This window comes from Tupaia chinensis, unplaced genomic scaffold (genome assembly GCF_000334495.1).
Source record: "Tupaia chinensis unplaced genomic scaffold, TupChi_1.0 Scaffold000078_1, whole genome shotgun sequence".
NCBI classification, from domain to species: Eukaryota; Metazoa; Chordata; class Mammalia; order Scandentia; family Tupaiidae; genus Tupaia; species Tupaia belangeri.
This window is the reverse complement of record NW_006159539.1, coordinates 7105761-7116882: the sequence shown is the minus strand read 5'-3', so window position 1 is coordinate 7116882 and position 11122 is coordinate 7105761.

Below are 11122 nucleotides of genomic sequence, written 5' to 3'. Positions count from 1 at the left end.
AAGAGTGAGAAATCACCATCCCCTCCTCCCAGAGTAGACGATCATCTGCAATCCCTTCTCCTCCAATCTCCTCCTGGGATTTTGGGCATGCACACACACGAGCCCAGCATGATTTTTTAAGTGGCTAGGTCTGGGTTTTGAACTGTGGTCAGTCACGTGGGAACTCAGTACTTTACCCACCATGTTACCTGCTGGCCCTGAGAAGGGTACTATTAATTACACTGGTACAAATTACATAAACCATAAATGCCCTTGGCAAACTCATACATATGGTAACTGTAACCCTGTTAGCTGTCGAAGGTAAGACTGCCAGGGTCCAGACATGAATCAAATAGACCACTCAACTGGAGAAAGTTCAGGGAGCAGCTGAGCTATGGGTAAGGAGAAGCAACGGAGGGATGGTGATGACCCAGGCACCAATGCAGGCAGAAACAATCACCAAACTCTGACCACCATGAGCTGAAGCAGGAGACGAGGCCCTGACCCAGAGCTGGGACGTAGAAGAATGTAGCCATTGCACAATGACAAGAAGCAGGGAGGAAGCAGGAGCAAATGCCGGCCTCCCTAGGCTGGCCACACTATGTAGACATTCATTCTAACATCCCCAACAGCTGGCGCCAGGCACACAGACCATTACAGTACAACTGACACCAGTGACTAGCTGTGGTCACATCGCATGCCTTCATGGCTCAGTGACTTAACATTTAGAAGATGGAACTTGCACAGTGAGAGCAAGTAGAAAAATAAGTAAAACCCCAGAGAGCATTTAGGCACAAACCAACTTAAGTGAACGTGGATTTCTCACCTCGGCCTGCCAGTTGGATGGTTTTTACATTCCGCCTGAGCAAAGCCAGACTGTCCCAGAGGTTCTGCAAATTTACCGGTGCTGTCCATGTGTCAAAAACTCGAGAGAGAGTAGCTTTGAAAGGTTGATTTTTTTTGTATGTATAACCACAGCCTGGTGTAAATGAGGGTTTGAAAGATACTTACAGAGCCTTTGGAGTCAACAAGAGAAGCTGTCACCAGGTCTGAGCTTCCAGATGACACTGGGAAGACAGGAAGTCACCCAGATCATCTCTATAACAGCAAATATTCAGACTTTGGAAATGCCTGGCTGATGGATTTTTTAAAAACTTCCTTTCCAGTAGTCTAATATCAGAGAGCTCAATATACCCCACCTTAATGCCTTTTAACCACAACAACAAAACCTAGTCTATTTTGTGTTTTTACATTGTTTTTGCCATAGGGCACAAAGGGCATGTATACTTGTCAGAGAGAGACAGAGAGAGTAAGTGAGAAGTCATTTCCCAGGAAGGATGTCAATGAGGCAATACCTTCTTCTCCATTCTCCTCCTGGGATTTTGGGTACACATACTCATGTTCCAGGTATGATTTTCAAGCTGCCAGGTCTGGGACTCAAACCACAGTCAGCCATGTGGGAGTCTAGCACCTTAACCAACGCGCCACCTGCTGGGCCCAAAACCTAGTCTTTTACTGAGATCTTTCTCTTTCTTTTTTTTTTTTTTCTTTTTTGATAGAGATTTTTCTTATAGGACAAGTGGAGAGACAGACAGACAGAGTGATGAAAGAAAGTAAAAGATCACCACCCAGGGGGATGGACACATTGCAATCCATTCTTCTCTGTTCTCCTCTTGGGATTTTAGGTGCACACACATGCACCCAACATGAATTTTAAACCAGCAGGTCCTGGACTTGAACCATGAGCCGCGTTGGAGCCTAGAACCTCAAAATCACCCACTGGCCCCAAGAGCTTTTTCTGATTTGAGGTTTTATTTTCAGTTGATTTATAGCTGCTCTTTATTGAGTGCTACAGGAGGGACTTGCTCCATACTAGATTCTACACAGATGATCTCATTTTCTCCTGATAAACATTTGTCCATTTGCTCAACAAACATTCACTGACTGCCTATAAGGTGCTGACGACAGGGCATGATTTTACACACGAGCCACTAGAGTTTCACAGAACAAAAGTGACTTGTTCCGAGACATCTAAGGATGAGTAGGAGAGTCACAATATGAAGGAACCCAGTTCCCACATTGGTCCCAGCAGGCCATATTTCTCTGGGGTGATAATGCCACCAGAGGAAGAAAAGCTGGCCCTACAATCCAGAGACTGATACACTTGCCTTGTTATCAGTTGCTGACTACAGTGTAACTGACTCCACATTGTAATTCAAACTTAGAATTGAACAGGAATGTAGCTTGCTAATTTTCTCTAAGTAGTTAAGTATTAACCTGTGGAGGCCAATAGGTGGCACAGTAGTTGAGGCACCGGACTGCCACATGGCTGACCACAGGTCGAGTCCTAAACCTAGCAGATTGCTTTCTCACTCTCTCTCTGGTCAAATTAAAATATGATAATAATGATTACAAACAAAAAATAAACAATTATTTTTTAAGAAAGTATTAATGTGGAGTTTACCCCCTCATTTTTCTTTGTTCTCTTTTAGGCCTTGGCTAGAAATAATTTACACCACCCAAGCAAGCAGCATGAGAAGACGCAGTCCTTGGTGTTCCGTGATAAGAGTAACCGTATCTTAAACAACCAAGTTGCTTTCTCTGCAGGACAAAAGTCAACTGACCTTGAGACGTTATGAGCTATCCTGGTAAAAACCTCAGGAGCAAAGATGGTATCTGCTCAGAGTTTGCAGCTAAAACTTTTATCAGTTACAGAGACTGTGGAGTTGGGTTCCTCCCACACTGCTTCCTCCCTCTCCTTGCTTAAGCCTAAAGACCTTTCAGCATGTGAGACTCCTCTATCCTTCATCTTTGCAGCTGTCCCCCACATCCCCCCACGTTGAATAGAGACCTTTCTCTACCTAAACGCTGGGACTGTAGCTATTGGTCTTGCCAGTGCATCGGACAACTTGGTTCTGGTAATAAATGGGTTCATTAACAGCAGGACTATTGGCAGGTCAAGCCATCTCTGAGTTTATTTCCTTATCCCCATGGCAAACACTTCTTAACCTGTCTTTTGGTATTTTTGTGAGGATTTAATGCTGATAAGTAACAATGTGAATGACTCCCACAAACGTAATGTTGGGTGAATCAAGTCAGACCTAAGAAATAACACACTTTGTGATTTCATGTATAAGGACTTGAAAACAGGACCAAGGAATAAGAGGACTTTGGAGTTTTGGAGATGTAATTTTTAATAAAAACAACATTTGAGAGAGAGGAAGAGAGAGAGAAAGAGGAAGGAGGAAGAGAGATATGCATAGTCCTCCTGCCCCAGCTTCCTAGCCAGCCAGGACCACAGGCATGTGTAGCCCCTCCTGGAGGGTTCAGGTTGGCCCTGGGGCCAAACCCAAGCCTCCATACCGCTTCCAGCCTCCCAAGGGATGGTGCTATCTGTGCACCACTGCCCATGGACCAAATAAGTAAGTTAATTAAAAATTAAAAACAATATAGGTATGCAAAATGACTTTAAAAAGAGTATACTCAGGGAACCAGCAGTTAGCGTATTGGCTATGTCGCTGGACTCCCAAGTAGTCGACTGCGGTTCATGTCCTGGACCTGGTGGCTTAAACTCACGCCGGGCGCGTGTGCATGCGTGCCCAAGATCCCAAGAGGAGAATGGAGGAGAAGGGATTGCGGCGTGACCATCCCCCCTGGGGGGTGATTTCTTGCTTTCTGTCTCTATGTCACTGCCTGGTGAGCGCACACGCCCTATAGCGAAAAAACCTCTCCAAAAAAAAAAAAAGAGTATACTCAGAGACCCAGCAGATGGCATGGTAGTTAAAGCACTGAATTCTCTCATGGCCGACCACAGTTTGAGTCCCAGATCTGGTGGCTTGAAAATCTCTCCAGGTGCATGTGTGTGTGCTCAAAATCCTGAGAGGAGAACAGAGAAGCGATGTGGCAGGACCATCTCCCCTGGAGGGTGATTTCTCACTTTTCCTCTCTCTGTCTCTCTCTGGGGAGTACATGTGCCCTATGGCAAATACAAAAACAAAAAACAAACAAGAAAACCAAATAAACAAGCAAAAATAAAGATAAATAATATTTATCACCAGTAATAGGTCATTTTATTTTTAGCTTTTGTTTGATTGAAAAACAAAGTAATTAAAATTCATTGACAAATCCAATGCTTTATAACATTTATATAAAGAGCACTTTTCTTTTTTGCTCTGGGTATATATGTGCTTGCCAGAGAAAAAGAGAGGGAAATAGAAAAATCACTGGGAAAGTGAGAAATCACTCCACAGGAGGGATGGCTATATTGCAATCCCTTCCCCCACATTCTCCTCCAGGGTTTTGGGCTCACATACAGAGACACCTGGTATGTTTTTCAAGCTGCTAGATCCAGGACTAGAACTGCACAGTAGATCAGGAGGGGTCCAGCTGCCTTAATCACTGTGCCACCTGCTAGCCCGTAAAGAGCACTTTTCTTTTTTCTCCAACCCTCTCCTTTCCAATCCTGTCCTCTAAAAGTAACCACTGTTCTGTTAACAATTCGATCTTGGTGTTTGTTAACTGACTTTTTTTTGTCTTATACTTTTATAGATACAACAGCAAAACACCAAAACTTTCACTTGCTTTATAAAGACAATGAAACAAGGCATTGTATCAAGGGATGGAAAGGAAAACAAACAAAATAAGATGGTGGAGCCAGACAATGGCAGATTGGTAAAACACAACTCTCTGTGAGGCTGATCCACATGGATGGTTATGAGTTCAAGTCCAGAGACCTCACTGAGTATGCTAGGCATGAGTGTGTCCAAGATCTAAGGTTATCTGGGTGGTGGCCAGCAGGTGGCATGGTGGTTAAGGCACTAGACTCCTATATGGTCAACTGCAGTTTGAGTCCCAGGTGTGGAGGTTTGCTTTCTTACTTTCCTTCTGTCTCTCTGTCTCTCTCCAGTGAGCACACATGCCCTATAACAAATTAAAAAGAAAAATAAATAAAGTTAAATAAGTAATGGGAGCAGCAGGTGGTACAGTAGTTAAAGCACCAGACTCCAACATGGCTGACCACAGTTCAGGTCCCAGACCTGGCAGCTTGTTTTCTTACTTTCCCCATCTCTCTCTCTGTCTCTCTAGTGAGTAAGCATTCCTTGGAGTAAACTGTAAAATTATAATAATGATAATGATGAGAAATAAAATTAAACACACATGAAATAAATAATTCTTTAAAAAACTAAAGGCGTATTTTTTAAAAAAGACTCTATTGGGGATACTTTCTCTTACTCAGGGAATAAATAAATAAACTTAAAAAAAATAAAAGGAAATCTGCAGATGCTTAAACACAATAATCATGTTTCTGATCCCTGATTCTGACCTCATACATGTTTCTCCAACTTTGCATCTTTCTCCTTCCCTCATCTAATTCTCACACCAATTTCCTGGCCACACTTCTCCCAGAACACCTTCAAATGAATTTCTGCTGAACTCTTCCACTTACTCATCATTTTTATCAGCATTCATTCAGTTGGATTTGAGAAAAGTGTGACCATATATACTGGAGCAGTACAGCTCATAACTGTTGTTCCAGACCACTTTTAATATATGAAGTGTTCCCGCGTGAAAAATAAATTGCATGGGCACCTGACGCCTAATCCTACCATCCAGATAAAACCGCTATTAACATTTTATTGTAATCCTCTCCAGTCATGTTTTATAGCTATTTTACATCTTTGATTTCACTCCCCATATAAAATTTTATACTCTAATTTTATATTTAACATTAAAATCTAGGCATTTTATGATATTATGAAAATATTTTACAGATAGTTGAAAGGCTATGTTATTTTTTATTCTCATTTGTTTAATATCATATTTTTAGAAACTCACTTATTTCCAAATACTAATATTATAAACAACATTGTAAGGAATGTCTTTAGCCTGAACACTTTTTTCTTCATTTCAGAGTGTTTCCACTAATAGAATGGCAGAAGCAGAATTTCCAAGGTAAGGATGACGAATATTTTCAAGGCTCTTGAATCATACGCCACATTGCTTTCCTAAAGGCTGGAGCCACTCTATATTCCCTCCAGCTGTGTCGAGTATGTCTGAGTTAAGGTACTTGATGCCAAATATCGAAAATTCTCATTTTTTACAGTTCTATTAATCTGATAGGTTAAAAATAGCATCTCATTGTTATTCTCATTTCCATTTTGTTGGTAATGAGTGAGGTTGAAAAATATTCAACTGTTTATTAGCCATTGAGATGTCTCTACTTTAAATTGCCTTTGTTCCTTTCCCTTTTATTTATTGAGAACTTAATGGTTTTATTACCTTTTGGGATGAGTTCTTATATTAAGTACATCAGCCTTTATCCTATATCAAGCAAGCATTTCCCCTGGTTTATTTCTCTATTTAGCAATTTTAAAAGAAATTGTAGTTGCTATGTGAAAAAATTTACTGATCTTTTTTGCTGTTGTTATTTCTTCATTCATATTGAGTTTACAAAATTCTGACTCCAGAGCCGTCCAGATCTGGTTGACACTTATTTCCATTTTTTGCTTGATATTTCCTATGATTTGTTTTTTATAAACAGGTCAAGTCTTGGTGAGGTCACACTGTATAAGGCTGAGGCTCAAGAGGAAGTTATCATTTATGTTTTCTTCTGTTTGTCTTGGCAATTCTACAGCTGCTATCACTTATCCATTTTAATAAGGTACTTTTGTTTCAAGGCAATTATGCAAAGGCACAACTGGAAACATAAATAATGAAGAATAAATGCTTTTCTCTCTCACTTCCTTATTCAGAGAGAGAAAGGCTCATTGTTACTCAGGCCAGAGCCATGCCCTGTTTTTAACTAAATACATTTGATAAAAAGTATACATTTCTTTTGCCCGAGGAAAAGCAAGAAATAAATTGAAGAGTTGAATTATTAAAATCTGTTTTTTTCCAGGCAACTATGTACAGTATCTGGCATCAACAAGATGAATTCTACTCCAAAGGCTTTCTTTGAGTTGTTAACTGAAAACTCCATGACAAGAACTAGCGTAATTTTACAATGCAAAACAAAATGCCAAGCAAACTCTCCAGACAACAGACTATTTATCACAGTTTGCTGAAGTGGAGAAAGTACATAATTTTTTGATCCAGCTGACACATTCAATTATCTTCTAAAAGTTTCTATCACAGGACTCCTTGCAACCATTTATTGGGTACAAAAATGTAATCCATAATTACAGATATTTCATGTGCCTTATATCAAAAGCCCAACAATCTCTTCCCGAGGCTTTCTGTCTTCCAGACAAAATGGAATAAGAAAATAAATGTGTGGCGATCAAGACTGGTAAAGTGGCCGTGAGGGGCAGTCAAAATGCTGTCAGCTGAAAAGAATGAAAAGATTTGCACAATGTGCTAATGAAGGTTTTGGTCTGCAGAGGAAATCATTTATTATATGTCATAGGCCCATATATGTCAGGGACTGAAAGAGACTTTGGGACCTCTGATTTAGTCTATCTCCCTGCTTTTAGTTATAAACAATAAACCTTTCCAGATCTTTTTTTTTCTTTTTTCTTTTTCTTTTTTTTTTGGTCATAGGGCGATGCCAAAGAGAGAAAGACAGAGAGAGTAAGAGAAATTATCTCCCAGGGTGGATGGCCATGCCACAATCCCTTCTCCCCCATTCTCCTCTCAGGATTTTGGGCACGCACATGCACACACACGCACACACACCCGGTATGATTTTCAAGCCTCTGAGTTTGGTACTTGAACTGTGGTCAGCCATGTGGGAGTCCAATGCCTAAACCACACCGCCATCTGCTGGTCCTTCTATGTACCTATCTTAAAAGTCAATAGCTATATGGAGGAAAAATCAGAGGCTAGGTTTGAGGGTGATTCTACGAGTTCCTAATGACGTTTCCTGAGCTAATTATGTGCTTAACCCCATTGATGCTGATTCTTTTCTGAACATGAAAGGTTAGGTATTCTTCCTCGGCTGATTCACGTGATGTTAATGAGATACCGTGTAGGACACTGCCCATTCCTGTTAACAAAAATGTCAGTGATTTCTTGCCCTCCTTGAGCTCTCCCTCCTAGGAGATTTACAGAGGTACCCTATCAACTAACCTCAAGATATTTACCCATATTTATCAACCGTGTAAGATGAGAACATTCCCTGTACACTCACCTTATATTTCTGTCATAGTTCTTGCTCATTTATATTGGTTTATTTGCCAACAGAATTGTGGAATAGAGATGTTCAAACTTTGTAATATGATCTTTCTTTCTTTTTTTCCCTTAAAGAACCATTTTATTCCATTTTATTCATTTATGTGTGTGTATATATATAAATAAAATTTGACCAGAAAGGGACAGAATGAGAGCAAGAGAGAGAAGGAAAGTGAGAAAGCAAGCCTCCAGGTATGGAACTCAACCATGGTTGTCCATTGGGAGTCTAGCACCCCCAACCACCACGCCACCTGCTGACCCCAGTAAGATCATCTTTCACTTGGTATTTCTGTAGACTTGATAGCTGCCATCCATGAATAGTTCAGGGGCCTTCTCTTTCCTTACTTTAGGCCTTAAAAATAAATTACATGGCCCAGCCACATCTGACAAATACCTTCTTCCTTTATATCTCATATCCAGCTACCCTGCCTCCACCCCATGTATTTCCTTCTACAATTCTAGGAAGAAATATCTAAGATGTGATAACTAATTCTACTTTGGACTGTCCTCTTCATGCTGTCCATCCCAGCAAGGATTAAGGAAATGTGTCTGGCAAGCCACTTCCATAGTGAGCTGTTTCGTGCTTAAACTAAAGTTGGCATTTCATCTCAGTCTCCCTTCAAAAGAATGCCAACTGACTACACAAAATGCTTTCCTGTTTTCCTCAAAATGCTCAAGACTGGAGTAAATAAAAGTTCTTCTACTTACATAAAATATCTAATAAAATAGGAAAAACTTAAGTGAATATCTTTTCATTTTCAGATCAAGAAAACTGATGCTCAGAGCTGTCCAGCAGGTACTAAATCCAAAATGAGTCAGTCAACATACTTGTGAAGCATGAGCTATATTTGAACACTTACTTAGTTTTTCCTTTACCTCCAAGCTGAAGGAGAATATTCACACAACACAGGTCACCGTTTCAGAAGTCATCCTTTAAAACTGCACATCAAGGTCACTATATGGTTGGGAAAAGCCCAACATTGTTTGGGAAAGGCAGTCCTTACCACAGAATTGGTAACCAAAACATAATGAAACAAAACAAAACTAAAAACAAAACAAAACAAAACAAAAAAAAACCTGCTGGCAATAATCAAAATTATCCTACCTGCCAACCACCATCACCACCATCATCATATATACGACGTTATCATAGTGTGATCATTGAAATGATTGCTCAGCAAGTTTCCACTTTCCCCCATCTTACTGTGGGTAAAATCCACCCTACCTCATTCAGGTAAGGGTAGCCCTGTGACTTGCTTTGACTGATGAAATAGTTAGCAGAGGTGAAACAAGCAAAGGCCTTTAATGCACTGCATCTCTCAGCTTGTGTCCTCTGGTGGCCTGCCATGAGAATAGCCTGGCCTAAGTAACTATTGCTTCTTAGCCTTGGCACTGGAGTAAACACACACGGAATAGAGCTAAACCCAAACAGCGGCCTAGAGCCATGCCAAGCTGAAACACATCTTGGAGCAGAGCTGGCCATTCAGACTCCAGTGAGGAAGTCAACCTACAGACTTTTAAACAAAGGATACACGTGCATCACGGGAAGCCACTGAATTTTGGGGTCGTTTGTGATGCAGCATTATTGTGGCAGCAGTTGCTAGCACAGATAACTAACCCTCGACGATGACTACATGACAGGCTATGAACCACACTTTAACTATTAGGTAGATGACAACTTATTAACACAATATTTCATTCAGGTAAGGACGTAGAACTTCGGAAGAGTTAGGGAACTTACCCAAGAAGATATGATAAGAAGTGGCTGGAACGTAATTTGAATCAATGTCTTTCTAGTTCTGACATCTCTGTTACGTCTTCACTCTGTGTTTTCACCTGGAACAGAAGACATTGAAGCTATTTGTTTGGTACTTATCAGGAAGGTTATGATGTGGGCATGAAACCAAACAACTGCTACTTGGGTCTTTTATTCCCTTTCCAATAGTTAACACAAGCACATTGTTAAGGGTTACATTTCAACTTTTGCCAAGAAATGGCCTGATTCAGCTTTTAGAAGTTGACTCCAAGGAGCAATTTGATAAAGTTCTCCTAAGGAGAGAGATTAGTAATTTCACAGATGGTTTCCACAGCAAAATGCCATCAAGCCTAAGAGATGCACATTCTGGCCATGACCAAAATGAGTGATAATAGCCATTTTGATGTTCAGTGTCATTTCTTGAGCTCTCTAGCACCATGTAGCTTATTACCATATGGAGTCTTCACAGGTCTGAGATGAGAAATCCAACAAAATATTTGTACTTCAAGCAAAGAACACCTTCTTTAAAAAAAAAAAAAAAAAAAAAAAAAACAGTTAGCTCCTTGGGGCCAGCAGGTGGTGTGTTGGTTAAGGCACTGGAATCCTACATGGCTGACCATTGTTCAAGTCCCAGATCTGGCAGCTTGAAAATCATCCTTGGTGCATGTGTGCACATGACCAAAACCCCAAGAGGAGAATGGAGTAGAAGCATGGCCGTCCCCTGTGGGGAATGCTTTCTCACTTTCCCTTCCTCTCTGTGTCTCTCTCTAGTGAGCACATGCACCATATGGCAAAAGCCATAATTAAAAAATAAAACAAAAAACTCCTTCATAGCTCTATTGTCTTTATGAATGTTTACTTGAGAACTTCAAAATTACCTCAGTGTGTCCTATTATAAGTTTCTGAAAATAGTAACTTCTGACCAAAAGGAAGGAAACTCTCTGTACCAAGTTCTGGCTACCTCCTTCAGTTTCTGGTTCTGTCTAGTTGTCTTCTCTTCTGCAAACTCTGGCATCTGTGAGAATTGGTCAAAGCTATGAGGGAAGAGCTACCTCACCTCCCCAAGCTAAATGAGGGAATTTTCTTAGGACCATTCCAAAAGGGCAAAGCACGGAAGTTTTCTGAGTGTTGACTTGGATGCAGCCTCTCCTAAGAGGGTTTGATCTTCCCATCAGAGTGGGAAGGAGGCAGACACATTTCTGTAACCCTTGATGAGAG